This window comes from Scyliorhinus canicula, chromosome 29, assembly GCF_902713615.1.
Source record: "Scyliorhinus canicula chromosome 29, sScyCan1.1, whole genome shotgun sequence".
Lineage (NCBI taxonomy): Eukaryota > Metazoa > Chordata > Chondrichthyes > Carcharhiniformes > Scyliorhinidae > Scyliorhinus > Scyliorhinus canicula.
In genome coordinates, this window is record NC_052174.1 from 2,935,522 (window position 1) to 2,953,311 (window position 17,790).

The 17,790-nt window shown below is 43.4% G+C and overlaps 1 long non-coding RNA gene across 1 annotated transcript in view; it reads right to left on the bottom strand.

Annotated features, from left to right (window-relative positions):
• Window positions 1-559: 559 nt before the first annotated feature.
• Window positions 560-17,790, bottom strand: part of LOC119958366 — a 34,068-nt gene continuing 16,837 nt past the window's right edge. Inside the window, exon 3 of the long non-coding RNA XR_005459018.1 lies at window positions 560-790. This is a non-coding gene — a long non-coding RNA (uncharacterized LOC119958366). The remainder of the gene's footprint in view (window positions 791-17,790) is intronic.

Genomic DNA, 17,790 nt, shown 5'->3' on the forward strand with positions numbered 1-17,790 from the left:
CCCGAACTAGACCAGCCCCGACCCCATTCCCGTACCAAGATCTAACCTTTGGATATTAAAGGAAAAACTCGATTACAGCCAATCTACTTAACCTTCACATTTTTGGACTGTGGGGGAAAGCCCTAGCAGCCGGTGGAAACCCAAGCAGACATGGGAATAAAGTTAAATCTCCACTCAGAGAGTCACCCGAGGTTGGAATAGAACGTGGGCCCCCGGCGCTTTGTGATTGCAGTGCCAAACACTGTGTTACCAAAAGTGTGTGCGTGAAACAAAAAATGAAATTAGGGAAGTAATTAGATGGGAATAAAGGGAAATTAGAGAAATGAAAGATGTTTTAACAATACATTATGTTAAGCACCGGGATTATGTCAAATTCTTGGTTGTTCTAAATTCCTGAATGGAAACCTGAATTTTCTGAACCTAGCTCCCCCCGCCCCCCCTCCCCACCCTCAGTTTAGCACCAAGTGAGAAAAGACGCGAACACCGGTGAGGACTTTTCCAATCTTGTTAGAATTATTAAACAAAATAAAAATAGATAAACAGTAATACCCACAATAATTGCTTTCACTATGCTTACTCCTGTGCTCACCCATTCTGGTGACCTCTTCTTCCCACGGGAGAGCGAATACGGTAATAATGAAACAACTGGAATACTAGTTGTCAAAATTGCAAAGTCCACTGTTTTGCAAAGTCATGTTACTTCCACTTTCACAGTTCGCCCAAGGACTGCAATCATCGCGGTGCCAGACCGGTCCGCAGAGTTTGTTAAAGATCAACAAGCCAACATCACCTGTGGAGTAAAGTTGAATTATTAATGTAGTTGGATGCACTTGTACAGAAATGGAGAAGAGTTGTATAACCAATCCGTTAGCAGAGAAGGTCAAATCATTGCGACCTTCCAGATTGCACCCGTATATTCTGAATCATACAGCTGCATTTGTGCAATGCTGGTGTTGGAGAGCTGGAAGAAATCAGGGCATCGGGACACAATCAACATTTCAATAATCGGTAAGTGGCAGTATTATAGAATGTAGAACATAGAATATACAGTGCAGAAGGCCATTCGGCCCACCAAGTCTACACAGATCAACTTAAGCCCACTTCCACCCTATCCCAGCCACTTAAGAACCACTCCTAAACGTTTTGATCACAAAGGGCAATTTATTATTGCCAAACTACCGAACCTGCACGTCTTTGGACTGTGGGAGGAAATCGGAGCACCGGAGGAAACCCACGCAGATACGGGGAGAACGTTCAGACTCCGCAAAGACAGTGACCCAGCGGGTAATCGAACCTGGGACCCTGGCGCTGTGATGCCTCAATACTATCCACTTGTGCTACCGTCTTGCCCATATATATATATTCGTCTTCCATACATATTCACATTGACTTTGCTTCCTTCCAGCAGAATTTGGATTGCATCAATCGAACGGCACACTTGCATCTCCCAATGTATTCAGTTCTCTGCACTTCCCGCTTCCTCACTAGGCAGGTCAAGAAGGTGATGATATCGAAACTAAGTCCAAAGATCGACATATGTGAGATGCATGCGTCGACATGATCTGTGCAATCGCATCTCCGTCTTTTGCTTCCAGTTCCTGCAATAATAAATTCACCGTTCCGTAATTCGTGAACAACAGTCATTTAAAAACCTCGGCATGTCATTAAAAGATGCGTATTACAATATTTTGCATCGACTAAATTCTCGCGGGTACCTGTCCCCATCTTCTCTCCACCCAGCTCGTCCTAAAATTCTGTCAATGAGTATAAATAGTCCATTTTCAATCATCCACAGTGGAGAACGTGTCACTATCACATGGGAAGTCGGTTCTCAACACCCCTGCACTTGGCTGCAATGGTATTGAAATGACGAAGAAGTTGGCAACAGATCTGTTCAATGTGACGATCGACATCACAGCGCCAGGTATACAATTCCAACCACTACCTTGGAATCTTCCACTTGCGTCTGTGTATTATCAGCATCATGAAGGAGGTTAAAATCAGCACCAAGTGAGACCATCAATGTTACCATAATAGGTGAGCGGATGTGCAGTTGCTTCATCAACATTTCTATGATCTCAGGTTTATGCAGCTTTCAAGTGTGATTAATTTCACTCAAAAGCATTATTTCATCTCAAATGCGTGTCGAAGTCATGTATTCTGCTGTTCAACTCCAGGTCCCCTCCGTTCCGTCCACACACTGATTCATGAGAGGTCGATGGGTGAATTCTGTTTTCTTAATTGTTGCTACATCTAAATCTAATTTCTAAAATGATACACAACTAATGCAGAGTCGAGATATTGAGATTCGTATGGAGGAATGGCTGCTTACATGGCTGCGTTTGAGATTGTTCCAAAGATGCCCACCTGCTGCACAGACGTGGGTCAGTTCAAATATTCAGAGTAACCGCGGTGCACAGTGTGCAATTGTTAATTGAACAAATTACCACATCAGAATACAACAAAATAACCAGTGTACTTAGAAAAGATGTTTTTACAATTAGATAATCAAAAGTATCACTTTTGGACGTGCACATACGACCACACGGCAGTCAATGCTATGGGACCAAGTGCAGGTAAATGGGATCAGATTGTTTTGGTGGTTGTTTTTCCCTGTGCAGACGCGAATAGACAGGCTGAGTGAGTGACATACGCATGTCAGATGGAGGATAATGTGGATAATCTTGACGTTATCCACTTTGGTATCAAAAATAGGGACGCAAGTTATTAATTGAAAGGGTGTAAAATGAGACATCTGGATACTCAGCAAAGCTTTGGTGTCTTCGTGCATCACACGCTTAAAATAATCACGCAGGTCCAGCAGGCAGTACATAAGACAAATGGTCTGTTGGCCTACATAGCGAGAGCATTGAGTACAGGGATAGTGATATTTTATTGAAAATGTATCGTGAGCCAGCAACCGCAGTACTGTGTGGAGTTTCGGTGTCCGTATCTGGGGAATGATGTTCTTCTTATTGGTGGAGAACATCAGACTGACTCCTGGAAGGGCGGGATTGTCATATGAGGAGAAAATTAATTAGTTAAGATGATACACATTAAATTTTAGAAAGGTGAGAGAGGATGTCATCGAAACATGTAAAATTCGAACATGATTAGACAGGATAGATTCAGAAAGAATATTCCCGATTCTGGGAAGTCCAGAACTGGGGGTCATAGTTCAACGATAGGGACTGAGGTGAGGAGGAACTTCATCGCCAGGAGAGTGGTGAATCTGTGGAATTCACTAACACAGAAAGTAGTTGAGACAAAAAGGTGGAGTGATTTCAGAAAGGAATTAAATATGGTTCTTGGGGGAACGTGATCAATAGATATCGGGGGAAGCCGGAATCAGAATTGAACTTGATGATCAGCCATGATGAAAATGAATGACAGAGCGGCTTAAAGGGCGGAATGGCCTCCTCATGCTTCTATTTTCTACGATTCTATGTATGTTGGCAATCTCAATTCAATATTGTTTCAGCTTACCCCTCCAGATCATCCGAAAAAGCCCGAGATCAGGCTAAATCCTGCTGTAAATGTATTTCTGAGAGTGGAGAATATCAGTGTCACCTGTGCGTTGGCGTCCAGCACTCTGCAAACAGTGTAGTTTTGCACAGACGTCGCAATTACCAATGTGTTACTCAGAGGGACAGTGTCACTGGATGCAATACGGTCAGGTTCCAACTTTTTGCCAATGTGTCTGGAGGTCATTGGTGCACCTATCAGAGTAACATATCAGGGCGCCTTGCACATTCCAAAAACAGCACTGTTGTGTCATTTCGCGGAATAGGTAATGCAAACAAGTTTATTTCTTGTTATTTCCCCATTAAAACAATACTTAATATACCGAAGAAGAGATATTGGTGCACCATTAATTTAATCGCTTAAAAAACTTAAATAACAGGCTCACTGGGCTAAATCGCTGGTTTTTAAAGCAGACCAAGTCAGGCCATCAGCACGGTTCCTACCCCGTACCAGCCTCCCCGAACAGGCTCCGGAATGTGCCGCAAAGGGGCTTTTCACATTAACTTCATTGAATCCTACTCGTGACAATAAGCGATATTCATTTCATTTTCATTTTCAAATTTGACAAGGAAGAGAACGAAGGAGGGGAGGGATTGTTTGTATTTAGACAAATGAAGTAAAAGCGAGAGAGAATGTGAGAGAGAGAGGGGGCAGCGACAATGAAAGAAAAGGACAAAAACAGTGAACGTGAGAAAGTGTGAGATAGAGACAAAAGAGAGATTTAGAAGCAAAGAAAGAAAGTAGATGGAAAGAAAGGGATGGAAAAAGCAGAGAGAAGGCCTTCCAGACTGAGAGAGAGAGAGAATGATAGAGGGGTCGATAAAGACGTGGATGAATGAATGAATGAATGAAATGAAATGAAAATCGCTTATTTTCACAAGTCGACTTCAAATGAAGTTACTGTGAAAAGCTCCTTGTCGCCACATTCCGGCGTCTGTTCGGGGAGGCTGGTACGAGAATCGAACCGTGCTTCTGGCCTGCCTTGCTCTGATTTACAAGCCAGCTATTTAGCCCTGTGTTAAACTGTGCTAGACGGACGGATAGATAGATAGACAGAGATAGATAGATAGACAGACAGAGAGACAGCTATATCGATAGGTAGATAGATAGATAGATAGATAGATAGATAGATAGATAGATAGATAGATAGATAGATAGATAGATAGATAGATAGATAGATAGATAGATAGATAGATAGATAGATAGATAGATAGATAGATAGATAGATAGATAGATAGATAGATAGATAGATAGATAGATAGATAGATAGATAGATAGATAGATAGATAGATAGATAGATAGATAGATAGATAGATAGATAGATAGATAGATAGATAGATAGATAGATAGACAGATAGATATATATAGAGAAAGAGATAGAGAGACAGACAGATAGATATATATAGAGAAAGAGATAGAGAGATAGATAATTGAAGTAAACTGGATGAACATAAGTATAATTGTGCAGCTCACGGAATTGTTCTGATTAGGTATATGTCCACATCATGTTGGCTCAACATGTTGGCTGTTCCGTGATTGATAGAATTACACATGCAGACAGCTGAGTGGTTAAATATATGATTGATGTAATGTATTTATGCTCGGAGTCTCTTTTCTCGAAAAGAAATGGACGATTCGATGGTTTGCATACACTGAGGCAGGAGATTTGGGGTAGGATTCTTCGGCCCTAGCCGCGTGTTTCTCGGCGGCCCGCCGTTGGCTGGTGGATGGGTTCTATTGCCCCTCCTGTTTTCGATGGGATTTCTACATTGTGACCACAACACGCCGCCGGGAACCCAGCGGTCGTGGGAGCGCTTCCCACCTCCCCCCCCCCCCCCCTCCCCCCCCCCGCCCGGCGGCAAATTAAATCGCAACCACTGATATTCCGAAAAGGGATATGTATATACCGCAGGGCAAGTGTTATAGCTGGAGGAAAGGCAATTATGATGCCATTAGGCAAGAAGTAGGATACATAGGATGGGTAAGGAAACTGCAGAGGATGGGCAAAATTGAAATGTGGAGATTGTTCCATGGACAGCTGCTGCGTGTCCTTGATAACTATGTACCTGTCAGGCAGGGTGGAAGTGGTCGAGCGAGGCAAACATGGTTTTCCGAAGTAGTTGAATCACTTTTCAAGAGGAAGAAGGAGGATACTGTAAAAATGAGACGTGAAGGTTGAGTTAGGGCGCTTGAGAATTTAAAGTTAGACAGGAAGGCCCTAAAGAGAGAGCTATGAAGAGCCAGGAGGGGCCATGAGAAGTCATTGGCAGGTAGGACCAAGGAAAACCCTAATACTTTGTATAGGTATGTCAAGAATAAAGTAATAACTAGGGTAAGTGTAGGGCCAGTCAAGGACAGCAGTGGTAAGTTGTGCGTCGTGAACGTTTAGATAGGAGAGGAGTTAAATGAATATTTTTCGTCACTATTCACACAGGAAAAAGACAATGTTGTCGAGGAGAATACTGAGATACAGGTTGCTAGGCGAGACGGGATTGAGATTCATAAGGAGGAGGTTTTAGCAATTCTGGAATGTGTGAAAATAGATAAGTCCCCTGGGCCGGGTGGGATTCATCCTAGGATTATCTGGGAAGCTGGGGAGGTGAGTGCAGAGCCTTTGGCTTTGATCTTTATGTCGTCCTTGTCTACAGGAATAGTTCCAGAAGACTGGAGGATAGCAAATGTTGTCCACTTGTTCAAGAAGGAGAGTACAAACAACCCACGTAACTATAGACCAGGGAGCCTTGTTTCTGTTGTGGGAAAAGTCTTGGAAAGTATTATAAAAGATAGGATTTATAATCATCTAGAAAGGAATAATTTGGTTTGGGATAGTCAACACTGTTTTGTGAAGGGTAGGTCGTGCCTCACAAGCCTCATTCTTTGAGAAGGTGACCAAACAGGTGGACGAGGGTAAAGTAGTTGATGTGGTGTAGATGGATATCAGTAAAGCGATTGCTGAGGTTCCCCGCGGTAGACTATTGCAGAAAATACGGTGGCATGGGATTGAGGGTGATTTAGCGGGTTGGATCAGAAACTGGCTAGCTGTAAGAAGACAAAATGTTCAGCCTGGAGTTTAGTTACTAGTGGTGTGCCACAAAGATCTGTTTTGGGGCCACTCCTCTTTGTTATTTTTAAAAATGCCCTGGAGGATGGCGTAGAAGGATGGGTGAGTACATTTGCGGATGAGACTAAAGTCCGTGGAGTCGTGGACAGTGCGGAAGGATTTTTCAGTTTCCAGAGGGACATAGAAAAGCTGCAGAGCTGGGCTGAGAAGTGGCAAATGGAGTTTAATGCAGAATAGTGTGAGGTCATTCAAATTGTAAGGAGTAACAGGATTACAGAATACTGGGCTAATGGTAATATTCTTGGTTGCTTGGATCAGCAAAGATCTCGGTGTCCATGTACATAGATCCCTGAAAGTTGCAACCCAGGTTGATAGGGGTGTTGAGAAGGCGCACGGTGTGTTAGCTTTTATTGGAAGAGGGGTTGAATTTCAGAGACATGAGGTCATGTTGCAACTGTACAAAACTCTGGTGCTGCCGCATTTGGAGTATTGCGTGCTGTTCTGGTCGCCGGATTATAGGCAGGTCAACATGGAGCAGAATTTGCAAGGAGTAGCCACGAGGGTTTTCTAGACCAGTGTGTAAATAGTCCAACTCGGCAAGGGGCCATACTGGACCTGGTGTTGGGGAATGAGCCCGGCCAGTTGGTTGATGTTTCAGTCGGGGATTACTTTGGGAATAGTCCTCACAATTCCGTAAGTTTTAGAATACTCATGGACAAAGGCGAGAGTGTTCCTAAAGGAACAGTGCTAAATTGGGGGAAGGCCAATTATACAACATTCGGCAGGAGCTGGGGAATGTGGATTGGGAGCAGCTGTTTGAAGGTAAATCCATATTTGATATATGGGAGGCTTTGAAAGGAAGGTTGATGAGAGTGCAGGACAGACATGTCCCTGTGAAAATGAGGGAAAGAACTGTCAAGATGAGGAAATCATGAATGTCAGGTGAAATTGCGAGATCAGCTATGAGGAAAAAGGAAGCATACGTAACGTCTAGGCGACTGAAGACAGACGAAGCCTTGGACGAATATCTGGAAAGGGCTAAAAGGGGTCATGAAATATCCTTGGCAAACAGAGTTGAGGAAAATCCCAAAGCCTTTTATTCATATATAAGCAGCAAGATGGTAACTACACAAAGGGTTGGCCCACTGAAGGACAAAGGAGGAACGTTACGCGTGGAGTCAGAGAAAATGTGTCAGATACTTAACGAGTACTTTGCATCGGTATTCACCGAGGATAGGGAGATGACGGATGTTCAGGTTCGGGATAAAAGTTCGAATTCTCTCGGTCAAGTCGGCATAAGGAGGGAGGATGTGTTGGGTATTCTAAAGGCATTAAGGTGGACAAGTCCCCTTGTCCGGATGGGATCTATCCCAGTTTACTGAGGGAAGGTAGAGAGGAAATATCTAGGGCCTTAACAGATATGTTTGCCGCATCCTTGAACACGGGTGAGGTACCATTGACAGGAGAATTGCAAATGCTGTCCCTTGCTTAAGAAGGGCAGCAGGGATAATTGAGATAATTATAGTCTGGTGAGACTGACATCAGCGGTAGGGAAGGTGCTGCAGAAGATACTGGGATACTAGGATCTGTTCCCATTTGGAAAAAAATAGACAATATTTTTAAAAAATAGGTGATATGCAACATGGTTTTGTGCAGGGAATGTCATGTCTGACCAACTTAATAGAATTCTTTGATGAAGTGACAAAGTTGCTTGATGAGGGAAGGGCTGTAGATGTCATATACATGGACTTCAATAAGGCATTTGATACCGCTCCCCATTGTAGGCTGATGGAGAAAGTGAAGTTTCATGCGGTCCAAGGTGTACGAGCTAGATGGATAAAGTACTGGCTGGGCTACAGGATACAGAAAGTAGTAGTAGAAGGTAGTTTCTCAAAATGGAGAACTGTGACCAGTGGTGTTCCACAGGGATCCGTGCTGGCACCACTGTTGTTTGTGATATACATAAATGATCTGGAGGAAGGTATAGGTGGTCTGATTAGCAAGTTGGCAGATGACACTAAGATTGGTGGAGTAGCAGATAGTGAAGTGGACTCTCAGAGAATACAGCAGAATATGGATAGATTGGAAAGTTGGGCGGAGACATTACAGAAGGAGTTCAACACGGGCAAATGCGAGGTGATGCATTTAGGAAGATCCAATTCAAGAGCGAATTATACGGTAAATTAAAGAGCCCTGGGGAGAATTGATGTACAGAGATATCTGGGTGTTCATGTCCATTGTGCCCTGAAGGTGGCTGCGCAGGTCGATAGAGTGGTCAAGAAGGCATACGGCATGCTTTCCGTCATCGGAAGGCGTATTGAGTACAACGGTTGCCAAGTCACGTTACAGTTGTGTAAGACTTTGGTTCGACCACATTTGGAATACTGCATACAGTTCTGGTCGCCACATTTCCAAAAGGATGTGGATTATTTCGAGAAGGTGCAGACGAGGTTCACCAGGATGTTGCCTGGTATACAGTGCGCTCGCTGTGAAGAGAGGTTGAGTAGATTAGTATTATTTTCATCAGAAAGCCGGAGGTTGAGGGGGGACCTCATTGAGGTCGACAAAATCATGAAAGGCATAGACAGGGTGGATAGCAAGATGCTTTTTCCCAGAGTGTGGGAATCAATTACTAGGGCTCACGACTTCAAGGTGAGAAGGGAAAAGTTTCAGGGAGATATGTGCGGAAAGTTGTTTACGCAGAGGGTGGTGGGAGCCTGGAGTGCATTGCCGGCGGAGGTGGTAGAGGCCGGCACGATAGCGTCATTTAAGATGTATCTAGATAGATACATGAATGGGCAGGTATTAGAGGGATACAGATCCATGGAAAATAGGCGACAGTTTTAGACAGAGGATCTGGATCGGCGCAGGCTTAGAGGAACGAAGGTTCTGTTCCTGTCCTGTAATTTTTATTTGTTATTTTTTCTTCGATGTGGAAGCAATGGAAAGGGTGCAGAGGATATTTACCAGTATGTTGCCCGGTATGGAGTAATGATCTTATGTGGAAAGGCTGAGGGACTTAAGGCTATTTTCGTTAGAGAGAAGAAGGGTAAGAGTTGACTTAATAGAGGCATACAAGATGATCAGACGACTAGATAGGGTGGACAGTGAGAATACCTTCCTCGGATGGTAATGGTTAGCACGAGGGGACATTGCTTTAAATTGAGGGGAGATAGAAAAAGGACACATGTTCTTTACTCAGAGAGTCGTAAGGGCGTGGAATGCCCTGCCTGCAACAGTAGTGAGCTCGCCAATATTAAGGGCATTTCAATGGTCATTGGATAAACGTATGGATGACAATGGAATAGTGTAGATGGGGTTTAGATTGGTTTCACCGGTCGGCTCAACATCGATGGCCGAAGGGCCTGTAATTTTCTATTGTTCTATTAATGCCCTCCAGCAATCGAAAATCAGTGTCTTCTTTCAGATCGTCCAGAGAAACTAGATATTTTCTTGAATACAATATTTACAACATTTGTGAAGGGCGAAATTGTCTTCCTGACATGCTCAGTCCCTCTTCAGGATTGGAACAATACGATATATTTGTACAAAATTAGTCGCTTACTCACGATGACAATACTAACACTCGCCAAAGGAAAGTCCTCAGTCACGTTTAACCTGACTGAGATAATGGGCCCTGAGCCACAATATTAGCGATACACGTACAGCTCCGAACTCTCAAGCCGACAGTTTAATTCTGAACAAAGTGAACCTGTGAAGTTCACAGTTATAGGTGGGTGAATGTCGCAGATTAATATCCTTAAAGGCAGAAATAATATCCTTATCTGTTCAGGGCAGCAGAGTAGCATTGTGGATAGCACAATTGCTTCACACCTCCAGGGTCCCAGGTTCGATTCCGGCTTGGGTCACTGTCTGTGCGGAGTCTGCCCATCCTCCACGTGTGTGCGGGAGTTTCCTCCGTGTGCTCCGGTTTCCTCCCACCTTCCAAAGATGTGCAGGTTAGGTGGATTAGCCGTGATAAATGGCCCTTAGTGTCCATAATTTCCCTTAGTGTTGGTTGTGGTTACTAGGTTATGGGGATAGGGTGGAGGTGTTTACCTTGGGTAGGTTGCTCTTTCCAAGAGCCGGTGCAGACACGATGGGCCGAATGGCCTCCTTCTGCACTGTAAATTCTATGATTAAACAGCACACAAACAAATGTGTGTTGTTTGTCTTCGACCATCGCATTCGGGGAGAATAATGTGTTATTTCCTGACAATGTGTGAAATTATTTGAATTGATTCAAATCGAGGGGTTCGTGGTGGTTGATATAGCGAATAACATTTCAATTTGATAAGTTTCCCCATGGTAGGCTTATGCAGAAAGTAAGGAAGCATGGGATAGTTGAAAATTTGGCCAGTTGGATAACGAACTGGCTAACCGATAGAAGTCAGAGAGTAGTGGTGGATTTGAAATATTCAGCCTGGAGCCAAGTCACCAGTGGCGTACCGCAGAGATCAGTTCTATGTTGAGGGAGTTGAAGGGTGGCTCAGTACATTTGCAGACAATGCGAAGATTGGTGGAGTTGTGGATAGTGAGGCGGGTTGTTTGCGGCTGCAAACAGACATAGAAAAGATGCAGAACTGGGCTGAGAAGTGGCAGATAGAGTTTAACCCTGAAAAGTGTGAGGTTGTCCTTTTGGGAAGGACAAATATGAATGCGGAATACATGTTTAACGGTAGGGTTCTTGGCAATGTGGAGGAGCGGAGAGATCTTGCGGTTTATGTTCATAGATCTTTGAAAGTTGCCAATCAAGTGGGTAGAGCTGTGCAGAAGGCCTGTGGTGTGCAAGCTTTCATGAGTAGAGGCATTGAATTTAAGAGCCTTGAGGTGATGATGCAGCAGTACAAAACCTTGGTAAGGCCACATTTGGGGTGTTGTGTGCAGTTCTGGTCGCCTCGTTTTACGAAGGATGTTGAAGCTTTGGAAAAGGTACAAAGGAGTTTTACAGGATGTTGCCTGGAATGGAGAGTAGGTCATAAGAGGGAAGGTTCAGGGTGCTCGGCCTTTTCACATTAGAACAGAGAAGGACGAGGGGGGCGACTTGATAGACGTTTATAAAATGATCAGGGTAATAGATAGAGTAGACAGTCAGAGACTATTTCCCCGAGTGCAACAAACCATTACAGGTTACATAAATTTAAGGTGAATGGCGGAAGATATAGGGGAGAGGCATAGGTAGGTCCTTTACTCAGAGTGTAGTGTGGGCATGGAATACACTGCCTGTGGATGTAGTTGAGTCGCAAACATTAGGGACCTTCAAGCGGCTATTGGATAGGTACATATAATTCGGTAGAAAGATGGAGTGTAGATTAATTTGTTCTTAATCTAGGACAAACGTTCGGCACAACACCGTGGGCCGAAGGGCTGTTGTGTGCTGTATTTTCTATGTTGTCTGTTCTATGTACTAACATATACCCGGCAGCGAGTTCCAGACTGGAATCTAATCCAGGGGTTCGGGAGGTTTATATGTTGAAAAACAGTAACACAGAAATGAGTTACACACTGGAATCTAATCAATGGGTTTGGGGTGAATTATATATAGAATAACATATACCCGCGAGTCATTTACAGACTGGAATCTATTTGAGGTTTTCGCGATGGTTTCTGTTGTTATGGTCCATGGTTGAGAGCACCTCAAAGTGTATCATGGAGTTCACCTAACCAACAACTTGAAATAGATTTTGGTTCTGTGGAACACAAGATCCCACTTTACAAGTATGACGCAACAGAGAAATCGGAATATTTTTAAACAGATACAATGTTTATTCTATGAACCAAGAGAACATACAATGAACATCTTCGCAACCAGCAATGCAAATACACCCCGCGAAGAATACAGGAGAACAAAGAAGAAAGAAAATTACAGCACAGGAATAGGCCCTTCGGCCCTCCCAGCCTGCGCCGATCCAGAACTTTTATCTAAACCTGACCCCTATTTTCCGAAGTCTGTTTCCTTCTGTTCCCCGCCCGTTCATATATCTGTCAAGATGCATCTTAAATGATGCTATTGTGCCCGCCTCTACCAGCTCCGCTGGCAAAGCGTTCCAGGCACCCACCACCCTCAGAGTATAAAGCTTTCCACGCACATCTCCCTTAAACGTTCCACCTCTCACCTTGAAATCGTGACCCCTTGTAATTGACACCCTCAATCTTGGAAAAAGCTTGTTGCTATCCACCATGTCCATACCTCACATAATTTTGTAGACCTCAATCATTTCCGCCCTCAACCTCCGTCTTTCCAATGAAAACAATCCTATTCTACTCAACCTTTCTTCATAGCTAGCACCCTCCAGACCAGGCAATATTCTGGTGAACCTCCTCTGCAACCTCTTTAATGCATGCACATCCTTCTGGTCATGTGGCGACCAGAACTGCACGCAGCATTCCAAATGTGGCCTAACCAAAGTCCTATACAACTGTAACATGGCCTACCGACTATTGTACTCAATACCCTGTCCGATGAAGGCAAGGATGCTGTATGCATTCTTGACCACTCTATCAACCTGGGATACCACCTTCAGGGTACAATGGACCTGAACTCCCAGATCTCTCTGTACATCAATTTTCCCCAGGACTCTTCCATTGACCATATAGTCCGCTCTTGAATTAGATCTTCCAAAATGCACCACCTCGCATTTGCCTGGATTGAACTCCGTTTGCAATTTCTCCGCCCAACTCTCCAATCTATCTATGTTTTGCTGTATTATCTGGCAGTCCTCCTCGCTAACTGCAACTCCACAAATCTTAGTATCATCTGCAATCTTGCTCATCAGCCCACCTATACCTTCGTCCAGATCATTTTTGTGTATCTCAAACGAAATTTGTCCGAGCACGGATCCCTGTGGAACACCACTAGTCACCTTTCTCCATTTTGAGACACTCCTTTCCACCACAACTCTCTGTCTCATGTTGCCCAGCCAGTTCTTTATCCATCTAGGTATTACACCCTGAACCCCATATGACTCCACTTTTTCCATCAAACTGCCATGGGAAACTTTATCAAACTCCTTACGTCCATGTATATGACATCTACAGCGCTTCCCTCATCAATTAGCTTTGACACTTCCTCAAATAATTATATTAGGTTTGTAAGACATGACCTTCCCTGCACAGAACCGTGCTGTGGATCACTGATACGTCTATTTTCTTCCAGATGTGAATAGATCCTAGCCCTCAGTATGCTGCAAAGATATCCGTTACGGCCCCAGCTATTTCGACCCTCGCTTCCCTCAGTAACCTGGGATAGATCCCATTCCTTCCTGGGGACTTGTCCACCTAAATGTCTTTTAGAATACCCAAAACGTCCCCCTTCCGTATGACAACTTGACCTAGAGTATTTAAACATCCATCCCTAGCCTCAACATCCGTCCTGTCCCTCTCCTTGGTGAATACCGAGGCAAAATACTCAATAAGAATCACACCCATTACCTTGACTCCACGCATAAATTCCCTAATTTGTCTTTGAGTGGGCCAATCCTTTCTCTAGTTACCCTCTTCCCCTTATATACGAATAAAAGGCTTTGGGATTTCCCTTAACCCTGTTAGCCAAAGATATTGCGTAACCCTTTTTAGCCGTCTTTATTGTGCGTTTGAGATTCGTCTTACTTTCCCGATATTCCTCCAAAGCTTCATCAGTTTTGAGTTGCCTCGATCTTTTAAAAACAAATGAATTTAGAATACCCAATTATTTTGTTCCAATTAAGGGACAATTTAGCTTGACGAATTCACCTAACCTGCACATCTTTGGGTTGTGGGGGCGAAACCCACGCAAACACGGGGAGAATGTGCAAACTCCACACGAACAGTGACCCAGAGCCGGGGTCGAACCTGGGACCTCGGCGCCGTGAAGCAGTAGTACTAACCCACTGTGCCACCGTGCTGCCTTGTTGTCTCGATCTTATATATGCTTCCTTTTTCGTCTTAGCTCGTCTTACAGTTCCACCCGTCATTCATGGTTCCTTAATCTTGACATTTCTATCCCTCATTTTCACAGGGACATGTCTGTCCTGCACTCTAATCAACATTTCCTTAAAATACTCCCACATTTCAAATGTGGATTTACCCTTATTAGCTGCTCCCAATCCACATTCCCTAGTTCCTGCCGAATTTTGTTATACTCGGCCTTTCCCCAAATTAGCACTCTTCATTTAGGACCACTCTCGTCTTTGTCCATGAGTATTCTAAAACTTACAGAAATGTGATCACTATTCCCAAAGTAATCACCGATTGAAACTTCAACTATCTGGGCGGGATCATTCCCCAATACCATGTCCAGTATGCCCCCTTCCCAAGTTGGACTATTTACATACTGCTCTAAAAAAAAGCTCTCCTGGATACTCCTTACAAACTCTGCTCCATCTACGCCTCCAATACTATACGAGTCCCATTAGATGTTGGGGAAGTTAAAATCTCCCATCACAACCACCCTATTGCTCCTTCATTTTTCTGTAATCTGTCTGCATATGTGTACCTCTACTTGATGCTCGCTTTTGGGTGTCCTGTAGGAAAGTACCAACAATGTTACTGCACCCTTCCTATTTCTGAGCTCGACCCATATTGCGTCAGTACTCGAATCCTCCATAGTGCCCTCCTTTATCACAGCTGTCATATCATCTCTGACGAGTAATGCAACTCCTCCACCCCTTCTACCTCCCTATCTATCCCTCTTGAAGCATCTATACCTTGGTATGTTTAGTTACCAGTCCTGCCCTTCCCTCAACCAAGTCTCAGTAATACTAATACTCTATAAGTAACTCTTAAATATTTCCTTTTAAAATCCATAAGACGAAATACCTTGTTACAGAATGACAGCAGGTTTAAATTCTCTACAGAGAGCAATTACCACTTTGAAACTCAAGTTTCGTTAGTTTGCAGAAACTCATACACAGCTTGCTGTGATTGCAGCTTCTACAGATGTAAAATAATTCTAAATTGGGCCGCAAAGCAGATTTTCAGCTCAAAATGAAAGCAAACGACAGAAAAACATCCCAGCTCCATGCACACGCTGACATCACTGCTGCCGTTTGAGAAATATCATTTTCTTACATGACACCTCCCCCCATGAAAAAAAACCCATCAACTTCAAGATGGCTTCAATTTTGACCTTTTCACTTTCCGTTCAAAAAAATTGACATAACGATCGATTGTGTTTAACAGAACAAAGACGGACACATGTATCACAACATAGTCCATTTTAGTCAATGTTCCTGTAACTCGTCATCACATTCGTGACAAAGCATCGGCTGTCACATTTTCTCATCCTGTATTATTTTTAAATGAAATGACTGAAATAATCAACTCCCTCGAAACAGTCTTGCATTGTTATTACGGAATCGGTCCAAAAACGTCAATGGATTATTATCAGTATATATCATTGTGTCAGACTGATTGCTGGTCACATTAATTTGAAAATGTTGCAAAGCAAGCACCAAGCTAAAAGTCTCCTTCTCAATCGTTGAATACTTCCTCTGGTGAGAATTTAATTTCTTGAAAAATAACCTATAGGCCCAATAGGCAGCTCGAGTGCTTTGTCGTCGTCTTGTAGAGGCACCGCACCTACGCCTACATCACTCGCATCGACAGCCACCTTGAATGGTTTTGTGTAACTTGGGATGGCTAACATAGGAGCAGTGGTTAAGACAGCCTTAAGGCAGTCAAGTGCCTTTTGACACTCTGCTGCCCACGTACATTTTCTGCGCTTCTTGAGCAACCCCGTCAGTGGAGCAACCACACTGCGCTAGTTCGGCACAAATTCCGGCACAATCCACTCATACCAAGAAATCGTATCATTTCCCTTCGTGTCAAGCATATTGGAAACTCCATAATAACTTGTATTCATATCCCGCGGATCGATTCGACCCTGTCCGATTCTATGGCAAAGGTAAGTTTCTTGGGCATTTGTAAATTCACTTTTGGCTAGGTTGACCACCAAACCGGCATCCTGAAGACGAACAAATAACTCCATTAGATGCTTCAGATGTTCTTTCTATGTCATGCTAAGAATTACCAGATCATTGATGTATACCGCACAACTGGGTAATCCGGAAACAACTTTGTTAGTTGACCGTTAAAATGTGGCTGGGGCGTTTTTCATGCCATATGGCATACCTTTGAATTGGTAGATACCATCTGCAGTCAGAAAAACTGAAATCTCCTTCGCCTATTCGGATAAAGGTACCTGCCTGTAACCTTTAAGTAAATCCAGTTTGGAAATAAAAGCGGATTGTCCCACCTCCTCAGTTGAATCCTCCAAGCTTGGATAGGAAAAGAGCCCGTTCTTGTAACTGCATTATCTTTTCTATAGTCCTCACACAACCGTTGGGTACCGTATGGTTTAGGCACCATCACTATGGGTGAGCTCCATTGGCTGCAACCCACTTCAATTATGCCATTGTAAAACATATTTTCAGTTTCTTTGTAGACCAGTACCAATTGTAATGGATTGAGTCTGTATCGATGTTGTTTAATTGGAACAGAATTTTCCACATCTACATCATGTTTAGCGATTTTAGTACTTACCAATTTATCTCCACGAACTTGCCCATGCGACATCAATAACGCTTTGAGGTCAGCTCGTTTTTACTCTGGAAGATAACTCAACAATGTAACCCAGTTTTTTAAGAACATCCTCGTTTTCCTATTTAATTTGAGGTATGTCAACTTCAAAGTTATCTGGACTTGGTTCGTCACTTTGAGTTAGAATCAATAAAACCTCCTCAATAAAACATGTTGAGCATCTTCATCTGACACACGCGGTGAGTTTTCCTTCAGTCCGGCGTTCGCACTACATAGTTCACCTCACTTCATTGTCTTTCAACCTGATAACGTCCACAAAATCTTGCTTGCAATGTTCACCAAACACTGGTAATAATTCTAAAACGTTATCTCCACGGGCATAACTACGAACTTTGGCTTTCATGTCCGCTACCGTTTCATCACATGGTGTGCACATTTTAAATGCTGTCAAGCCTATTCACCTGCTCTATTTACTCGTTTCCAAAACTTTGATACGTTATCCAAAAATGTAAGTTCCGATTTCTCACTCACCACTTTTTCCTTAATCAATTTAAGGGCTGCTCTTACCTCATAACCAAAAGTTAGTTCAAAATGACTGAATTTGGTTGACTCATGAGGTGCATACCAAATTGCAAACATGACAAATGGAATTCCTTTATCGCAATCCTCTGGATAATCTTGACATT